Below are 10,833 nucleotides of genomic sequence, written 5' to 3'. Positions count from 1 at the left end.
GATCCTCTTGAATCAGACAGTGAGGATGATCTGGATGAATAGATCTCTGTTTTGAGCTATGGATGTAAATGTTTAAAGCTTACATATTGTGGTGAAGTGCAGAGAGCTTTATTTTAAATATTATGGTGAAGGGTAGTCTAGAGAACTTACTGATGAATGTTTGTCACCGCTGGCATCATACATTTTGTTGCTGTTATATGCTATTTTTATACCTTTTGGTAGCTTTTTGCCCATACTATGTCCATGTATTGTCATGATGAATGTGTATGATGTTAAATAAATTCATTGACGTTATTATAATAGCAATGACAGCTTGTACATAGTATTTAAAGCAGGTATCCTCTTGATCTTCTGCACAGTACCACAATGATGAATATGGTCCGGCCGCCATTTTGAATTTCTGTTAATAAAAACAAATGCCCAAGGGTGCCAGAGTGGCATCCGTCAGATTCTTCATTTGGACACCCAGGAGGACTAGAAACAGCAAAAAAAAACTTGTATATACCCTACTGCAAGGTTCACCTCACTGTCTCCTGGACTAAACCGTCCCCACTACAGTGAACCACCCCAACTGCTGCCACGCTTAGTGAGTCACCGCCACCCCACACCAAGCCACCGGACGTCACGAAGGAAGGAATGTGGCCAGTCACGGTGCTCTGTGCCACAGTTTTCCTCTCCTATCAGCTTCTCCGCATTGCCTGGTGCATGAGTGTCTCCTGGCTACATCACAGGCTTCTCTGCCCAATCAACGCCTTCCATGGGAGGAGTTTGCCGCCACATGCTATGTTTGTTTGTCTTCAAGAGAACACTCGTTTTCTACCTACAGTATACTGTGAATAATATGCACTTATGTGAATATTCTTGTATTTTCTTATTTCATCTAACCATTCCATTCCTTTCTACAGAGATTGTGTGCATTCTCTACAGACTGTGATTATATCATTCATTCAGTTTTGTTCATTACATTATTCATTCTTTCTTCTTCGTTTCACTCCTACTTCATTCAATTTTCAAGTTATCTTCAGGTTTTGCTGTACATGAGTGATTTACTCCCATTCACATTCATTACATATAAACCACATTTCTTCAATACTACCCATTGTTTATGCTTCAAAAGTATTTTCAGTCATTCATTTATTCATTCATTCATTTAATTATTTTCCTTCTCCGTCTATCAATGAACATTTTTAAGAAACTAGCCCTCTCTCCAGTTGACTATGACAGTGAACATGATGATAATGTAAGTGACGATGGCGTAACTTACCTTTGTCGTGGAAAATCGTACGCTAAATCTCAAGCAACTCCTCTGACTATGTCAGCTGTTACTGTTACTACTCTTACCACACTTACCGTTGTACCACTTATACATACCCTACAACTGTTGTAGAAAATCCCGATAATATGACACCAGGTACTCCAATTTCATCTTTCCCAGCTGATTCTCTAGAACTTCAACCACCTTCACAGCTGCCTCCGTCTTTATCTTCTACCACAATCACGCCAGCACCAACCTCGACACACACCACTGCCACTACAACAGCCTCTTCCCTCACACAGTCTCAATACAGTGACTGCTCCCACACCTTTGCCACCTCAACTTTACACCACAATGGCAGATCAAGTCCCCCCTCCACAATCAGTCTTCTTAAGCGATATTAACAGCCCAAAATTCACTGCTGAGGATTCTTCTAGTTTTGTTTATGACTTTCTCTGCGAAGTCGAAACAGACATCGCAAACAGGCAGTACAAGAACGAATCACTGAATATATCTTACCATAAAGACAGATTAGATCACGGCAAATTATGCATGTGTGCCAGGATGCGATCAGGGTACTTTGACCTTTGCATGAGATCAGCTGATTTTTGCAAGAAGTTATTTTACCCGTGGATCACGAGCCACAGCTCAGGCTGGGTAGCATTGCGTTGCGAGCCACAGCTCAGGCTGTGCTGGCCGTGCATCACCGTAAACAGCTCGACCCCTACGCAAACTTATGCATGGCGCTACGCAAAGATGGAGAGAGATTTTTTCTTTTCAGAAGATAATGCACGGAATGTTTTTCTTCAGGTTTATAATAAACAATTTTTTTTTCATTTTTCACTACTCCCGTATGTAAACTTACGCACGGCCCTACGCAAAGACGGAGAGAGATTTTTTTCTTTTCACCAGATGATGCCCTGGATGTTTATCTTCAAGTATATAATAAATAAAAACTTAAAAAAAACTTTTTTCCCTCATTTTTTGCACACCACTGGGTGGGATAAAAAAAAAAGATACTTGCGCAATCCAAGTGTTAAATTCTGTTGTTCTCATTCAAAAGAGAGTTCCCTCATTGCTTTCCCTACTTTCCTAAAAAAAAAAAAAAATACACGGCGACATGCTTATAACACCTAAAGAAGCCACTTTATAGTTATGAGGCAGTCACCATCATGGTCACAGCCACTTCTGAGATAACCCACCTACTGCAGCAAACACCATGGGCCACTAATGTCAGTGGAGATGAGGTAATCAAATTGAAAGATTTCGGCCATTTGATGGGATACCTTAGATATATAAGTTGGTTAAATACAAGACTGTTTGAAACTGCCTTACAAACTGGTCTCCAACCCGGTGATGAGTTTTTAGAGGTTTCCAAAGAGATAGACAAAAGATAAGGCTCTCACATCACTCATCAAGTGGGTACTCACATCACACCCATTCACTCTGCAGATGCCACTGCAAGGGTTATACCAATCGCTCATGTCCCAATTGACTTTACACATTCGTGGCCAACTACCAGAGGTCCCATTTACAATGCTCGTTCTCCCTTGTGATGCTAATCATCTGCTAATAACCGTGACCAGCCAAGTGTGCATCGGGCAAAGCAGGCTGATCAGTCAGCTATGCATCGTGGACAACAGTCCTCAATTGTATGCTGGCTTTGTGGTATAGCTGGTCACTATGAATCAAGCTGTTCTCGCAAACATGGACTAAATCGTCAGAAGCCACATCAGCATACACCTGTAAGACTGTGTCATAGTTACTGCACATGCCATAAGGCCTCGACTATTCATACAATCAAGGAATGTCTTTACTTTGCATGTCGTCAGTCAGGGGAAGAGCAACGTGACATTCGAAAACATCCAACATAAAAGTTACCCAACACAATGAACTGCCCCTCAGTACTGTTCATATATCAGACTACTTAGGGGTATTTGTGTGAGGAAATTGCGGTCAGGTGGATGTGTCACTTTTTATGGATTCAGGTTATGCCATCTACTTACCATCTGGAGAGGAGTTAGCAAGAATTCAGTGTAACATATCAAAACATGTTAGTTTTCTTGAGCCACTGGATCGGAATCTATGCACGGTGGATGGATAATATTTAGACATTAAAGGCAAAACTCAGCTTCAAATTTCTGTACATAATTCTGCAGATCCATTCATTACTGATTTCTATGTTGTGCCCAGGATTACAGTCTTGCAGTCATTCCAATAGGTGTAAAAACCACAGCAGATGAAAATATCAGTGTGTTACAGATGAAAATATCAATGTGTTACCGGCACAGAGGGGTGTTACTACTCAAGATTTGCTTGTGCCAGGTACCACAGACCGAATTTCCCAGTCACCAGTTGATATAGTTACTGCCACTCCTACCAATTCGTCATCTTCTGACATGCCTGATTGCGTTACTGGCTTCTCCCTTCCAAAGTGGTGGCCCTCTGATTATATTACTGATCCCAAGCCTGATTCCCTGTACTCTTCAGATTCTCGCCCTGATTCTGAAATATATAATCCCGGTGAGCTTTCCTGCGGCACTGAGCTGTCATTGGACTTATTAATACCTACCTAATTGCTATTAGAAGACCCCATTCAGTTCTCTACGATCAACCGAGTGGTGGTACAACAGTGCACAGTTTTACCCCCCAGTGTATATAGCAAGGTTGCTTTGAGTAATGTTGGGTCACCTAGCAGTGTCACTGCTATTTCTCAGCCCGAGACCTGTCGTGTTAGGGGCTGTGTACTGAGACACAGACTGGTGATTTTTTTTTTTTTTTTTTTTTTTGTATACTCAGCAGCCGTACTTGTATGCCAAGACTTCCCACTCTGTCGCGGATGTGTGCTCAGTTGCTCACTCTACTGAATATACTACTCCAACTAATCTTGAACCTCACGTGAAACAAGGTAATTATCCAGAGTACAGAAGTCAGTTGCTTGATCTTTTGCAAGAGTATCGTGAAGTTGTAGCTCTGCCGGGTGAGAATATAAGAAAGACAAGTTTAATCCAATATTCTACTACATTACAACCTTGTGGTTAAACCAATATCCCTGCCTATCATTTACCTCATTGTCAACATCAACGGGATAATCATCTTATTCAGGAAATGTTGGAATCCGATATTGTCGCACACTCTGACAGTCTGTGGAACAGTTAATTACTCCTTATTCCAAAGAAAGGTGGAAAGGTATGCTCTGTCATCGACTACCACCACAGGAATACCTTGACTGTTCAGGACAGATTCCCAATTCCTGTGCTGACTTTTTTGCTGGAATCCTTAGGAAAAAAAAATTGCTTTTTCTCCTCCCTAGATCTCTTGAGTGGCTATTGGTAAGCAAAAATGGAAGAATCGTCTCGTCCAGTACGTCCAGTCATTACCAATTCCGTAGATTTCCGTTTGATTTGAGAAATGCCCCGTCGGCGTTATGATAAGTCACTCAATCTTTGCTTATCTTGATGATGTCGTTATCACTAGTCGCTCTGGTTTGGAACACTTTGAGATATTGGCAGAGAAATTCACTAGACTCAAACAAGCTGGACTTAAATTCAAGCTGTCAAAGTGTCATTTCTTGCGTTAGAAGCTGAAATTCTTAGGACATGTCATTGATCCTCACAGGATACATACATTGGACGAAAAGGTAAATGCAATGAAAAACTTCCCTACTCCTACCAACACTGATGCAGTGCATAGTTTCCTTGGTCTTAGTGGCTACTATCGTCGTTTCATCAAGGGGTATGCCCAAACTGTAGCACCGTTGACTAGACTGTTGAAGAATGGTCGGATGAAAAGCTGCCATGCTTACCGCCCTGAATGAATGAATGAATGAATGAGTGAATGAATGAAAATGTGACATGGTGGCACAACAGGAGAGGTCATGTGCCGCCGAACACAAACATTAAAGAAAGTCAAAGTATACAGTACATAAACCACAAAAGGCAAGGGGAAAATGATGCATAAAACAAACAGTATAAAAGAAACAACCAAAACTAAAACATGGTGGAAAGATTGAGGTTAAATGAGAACTTTATCATTAAAACACAAACACAAATTTGGTAAAGCCTTACAGCCTGTGGAGAAGTCCAGAGCTCAACACAAAGAAGGTGCCTCCCCCCATACCACAAGCTTCTTCCCCCAAGCACCAAGGAGAGAAAGTACGATCCACAGCTGGCTCAGCACCCAAAAAGGTACTGCTGACGAAGGTCCCCAAGACTGGGGCATTCCACAAGAAGATGCTGCACAGTCAAAGGAACCAGACAGTCATCACAATAAGGAGGGGGCGCCCTCTCCATTAATAAACCATGAGTCAGCCTAGTGTGGCCATATCGGAGATGGACCAAGGCTGTTTCCCACTGTCGGGACAGCCCCGCATACCCCCCATTGCCTAGGTTCCGACAAATGCTGCAGAGTTTGTTTGCCCCTGCTGCATCCCACCTCCTCTGCCAGCAGAAACTGACAGCCTCCACAGTGGCTGTACATAAATCCCCAGATGGGACACGGCAATGAGGAGACGAAGGGCGAGAGGCAGCAGCTCTCGCCAAAGAGGCAGCACGCTCATTACCCACAACCCCCACATGTGCAGGGACCCAACACAGTTGTAAAGAGTATCCTCGCCTATATAACAAGTACAGCCACTTCAAGACAGACAAGACTAGGGGATGTGCTGTGAAGCCACGAGACAAAGCTTGCAGGGCACTGACTGAGTCACTGAAAATGGTAAAAGAAGCTGGAGAAAAACTAAAAGTCAATTCAACTGCGACTACTATGGCAGTAATTTCAGCGGTAAGAACAGATGCAGAAGGAGAGAGACTCCCACCACAGCTAAAATCAATAAAAATGACACCAAAGCATGTCCCCACACGGGAAATAGAGCCATCAGTATATACAGCAATTGAGTCACTGTGAGCAGAGGCATGTTCTAAAAAACAGGACAAAGCTGCCTGTCAGGAAAGGGAGACCTTCCTTTCAAGAAAGTAATCACATGGTTGTACCTCTGGAAGAAGCCAGGGAGCCACTTGTGGGGACACGCATAGGGCAAACAGGGGAGGACTGTACACAAACAGGTGTGCATAGCGAGGGTGGGTGGTATAAAAGGGGAGAAGAGTGACCTCAGAGATAGCCTTACAACACAGTGAGGCTGGAAGACGGTGAAGGTGGTGACAACACTGCACCACTAAGGACTGCCTGCGGAGATCCAGTGACGGTTCATTTGCATCAACCAATAAACTTTCAATTGGGGAAGACTGGAAGGCCCCAATTGGCAGATGAGTCCTAGCATGATGGACCGAATTTAGTGGCCGCAGCCTTGCCTCAGTAGCAGAAGAGTATACCACACCCATAGTCTAATTTGTTCCTTACTAAGGCACAGTAAAGGCAGAGCAGAATGGTTCTGTCAACGCCCCAAGACAAGTGAGATAGAGTCTGCAGGAGAGACAGGACATGGAGGCACAATAGTTGTAAGGAGTGGATATGTGGTACCCACGTCAGTCTCCTGTCAAAAACAAGACCAAGAAACTTTGTCTCATTCACATAGCGCCCTGTGACATATAACTGGAGGTTTGGGTCTGGGTGTACACCTGTCAAATGGCAGAAATGCAAGGCCACAGTCTTCGCTGGGGAGAAACGGAAGCCGTGAATAGCGGCCCAACGAGAGACCCTGTCCAGAGCAAGCTGCATGCGACGTTTAGCCACTGACATTCGGGAAGCAACATACCATAGAGCCAAATCATCAACATACAGTGAGGCTAACATCCCTTCTGGAATTGAGGACACAATACTGTCCAAAGCTAGAGCAAAAAGGGTCACACTGAGGACACTTCCTTGAGGCACCCCTTCCTCCTGAGGGTACGAAGGAGACAGGATGACACCAACCCTAACCCTGAATGGGCAGTCATGCAGAAAATTTACTATAAATAGGGGCAGCCTACCATGTAAACCTAAAGAATGGAGTTGTTCGAAGATATCAAAGTGCCATGTAGTATCATGTCTTTTCTAGGTCATAGAAAATGCACACCAGATGCTGCTGCCTAGCAAAAGCATCACAAGCTGCAGCCTCAAGATGGAGCAGTGCATATGTTGTTGAGCAATACTTTCGAAAACCAGATTGACACGGAGAATGACGTTCATTCCTTTCTAGGAAATACATTAGGTGTGTGTTGACCATTTTCTCAAATAATTTACACAGACAAGATGTTAACTCATTGGTGCCCAGTGTCCAATATAATGGAGAGAACTGGGCATTTTCAAAATTTAATAAAGAAAGGAACCCCGGGGTAGGGACTGATGAGCTTTGCAACTATGAGCCGATAGGCAGAGGGTGGTTTGCTGAGTACCCGTCCAGCAAAATCCCTCTCACAGGAGCTCTGGCCACTAATGGGTTAAGGCAATTGGCTGATACTCCAGGGGACTGTAACCTGCTTTCCCCGGCTTCTGGAATGGCAGGACAATAGCCTCACACCAACAGAAGGGAAGAGAAGATTCCTTCCAGATTCTATTAAAAAGGCTGAGGACAAAAGACAGTGCATCATCAGTCAGGTGCCGAACCATTGTGTAGGGAATATCATCCAGCCCTGGTGAGTTATCATGACAGAGGGAAAGGGCAGATTCGAGATCATGATAAGAGAAAGGGAGGTTGTAGGACACCACATTCCCTGAATGGAAGTCCAGCACCCTTGCCTCCTCTATCTCCCGTTGCCTGGCAAAAATTGGTGAGCTAGTGTCTCTATGACTGATCGCCGCAAAGGCAGATGCAAAAATATTGGCCACGGCTGCAGGGTCACCAACAGGCTCACCATTAGACATCAGCACATGGGACCTGCTTTGAGTGAACTTTCCTGAAATCTTTTGCACCCTCTTCCACATCTGAGACACTGGCGTCTTTGAGTTTACATATGACACATAAGGCATCCAAGAGTCCTGCCTAGCTTGTTTCAGTACCCGATGAGCCTTAGCCCGCACCCTTCTGAACTCGACAAGATTATGCACTGTCCTGCATCTAGAATAATGGGAGAAATCTAACTTCTTAGCACGTACAGCAACACTGCAATCCTCATTTCACCATGGGAGAGGTCGATAGTGATACGTGCCATAGGTTTTAGGAATAGCATGAAGGGCAGCAGAATGCAGAACGGAGGTAAAGAATAAAACAGCCTCATCAATATGCAGAAATCAGAGAAGAGAAAAGGGATCAGTCTGCCTTATCCAATCTCCACCTCAGCAGATGGGAACAGGGAGCAGATACCGCTGCAGTAAGGAGGAGGGGAAAGTGATGACTTCCATGGAGATCCTCCATAACCACCCAGGTAAAGTCCAGGAGAGAGTCAGGAGAGCAGATAGAGAGGTCAATTGCAGTAAATGAACCCATTTGGGGGTGAAAATGTGTAAACGCCCTAGTATTGAACAGGGCAAGATCCTCATCCTCCAATAAGGATGCCAATAAACTCCCACATTGGTTAACAAGACAGTTACCCCACAAAGGGTGGCGACCAGTAAAGCCCCCAAGAGAAGGGCATAGGTAACTGGGCAAGAAGGTTCACAAGTTCCACCCTACCAACTGCTGTGCTGGAACAAACTGTATACCAGCAGTGGACATATAACCGCACAGCAATACACTGGAGGTTAGACTGGAGGTGGGCTGACCGATGAGAGATGTCAGCTCTCACCAAAACAACACCTCCCCCAACAGGACCCTGGGTTGGCACTGAGTAAAAAGCATTGTACCCAAGTGGTGCATGAGGAGTAGCAAACCCTACAAGAGTTTCCTGGAGACATACTACATAGGGGAACAAGTCAGGAGGGTCCGCAGCTCCTCCCAATTACCGCGCGGCCCTCGACAATTCCATTGTAGTATACCGGCTGAGAATGCCAAAGTACCCATAGGGAAGGTAGAATCAGGATGAGGGGTGAGACAACCTTGCCTCCCCAGTTGGAGACTGATGCTTATGAGAGCTCTTTGGAGGAGTCCGTCCAGCACCAGAAACCCGAACTCCCTGTCTAACATCCGAAGGCAAACGTGAGGATGAGGAAGGCGGCTTGGGGGCCACCATTAGAGATGTAGGATGGCCAGTGCCCTCAGCAGAAGCCCCAGAAGTGGAAGTAGAGTTCACAGGACTCGAGTCATTTGAAGAGGCCATCCTATGCTTCAGATCTGAAACACCAATGAGCTGTCCAACAACATCCCCTGGTGGGGACCGGACCAGAGCTGAACCATCAGCTTCAGTTGCCACCTGGCTAGATCCCTTAGCCTGCTGGACAGAGGGAGCAAGAGAGGTGATGGCTGAAGGGTCAACAACAGAGACCTTAGGTGGCCGGTCTTCATGTTCAGACGACTCTGGTGAACAACAGTGACATTTGCCAGGTATAGATGGAGCCTCAGGCATACTGGCTACGACTAGACAAGGTGTCTGTGTCACGAATGTGCGCGATTGTGCATTTATACAAATTCGTGACATTGTACTTTGGTGGGAAAACCACGAACTCTAGCGGAATTCCCACTAGGCATCACTCAGTTCAACCGTCCTTGTATGCACTTCGATCGGGATGGTTATCAGAACATTTGTTACTGTTTCGTAAGTGACCATTCTTATGCACGACATTAGTGCTTTTACTGAGTGATTTTATTGCGTTTGTATATCGTTTGCCGTCTCTCCATTCACCATTGAAGTTAGGCCATGCCTACTTCCAGCGAACACGGCCATCTCTTACCCCCTTTCCCAGTTTGAACTTAGTCAGCTTTGGATCGCCTCGAAAGTAGGATCGTTTGTGCCCAGCGTAGATAGCAGCATCTCCATTATACAGCAATTTCCTGGATCTCCACCTAGACGATGATCGGTGAAGTGGGCTTGCAGCGAATAACAGAGCTTGGTGTTCATCACGCAGATGCCTAGTCTATTGTAGCTTCAGCTCCATTCCCTCCACTGACCAGTGTTTCCATTCATTTTTTCTAGGCTTAAGTCTGATTAGCTTTTGAATGAGTGAGTGTATTCCTTTGTTATTTGAATTCATGAGTCCCTCTGTGACCGTGAATTCCCCTTTTGAGTTCATTTTGAGACTATCTATCTAACTATCTATTGCCAGATGCCTCAATCCCGCACGAGGTGGCCACAAACAAATAGCCTCCACGTCGCCCTGTCCCCTGCCATTTCACTGCCCTGCTCCCAACTCACCCCCCCCCCCTCTCATATACCTCTCCACCCCATCCCTCCATCTCATCCTCGGCCTCCCCCTCCCTCTCCCCCCCTTCAACTCACTCATATACACTCTCCTTGTCAGTCTCTCACCCTCCGTCCTCTCCACATGGCCAGACCACCTCAGTGTGTTCCTCCTAATGCTTCCTATCACATCCACATCCACACTACAACGCTCATTTATATCCTCATTTGTCAGCATGTCTCTCCATGTGACTCCACAGGCTCCTTTTGAATAACTCATTTTTACTGCTCTCACTCTTGACTTGTGTCCTTCTAACAACGTACAATCTTCACTTCCATACGTTAGAGTTGGTATCAGAATACTGTCATGTAGTAACTTTTTCACTTCCATGCTCACTTCCCTGTTTCTTATCACTGCTTTCAAGGAAC

This window comes from Coenobita brevimanus, chromosome 77 (genome assembly GCF_032717465.1).
Source record: "Coenobita brevimanus isolate Jiangsu-jjx chromosome 77, ASM3271746v2, whole genome shotgun sequence".
Classification (NCBI taxonomy): domain Eukaryota; kingdom Metazoa; phylum Arthropoda; class Malacostraca; order Decapoda; family Coenobitidae; genus Coenobita; species Coenobita brevimanus.
The sequence above is the reverse complement of the archived record's forward strand: the minus strand, read 5'-3'. Positions refer to the sequence as shown.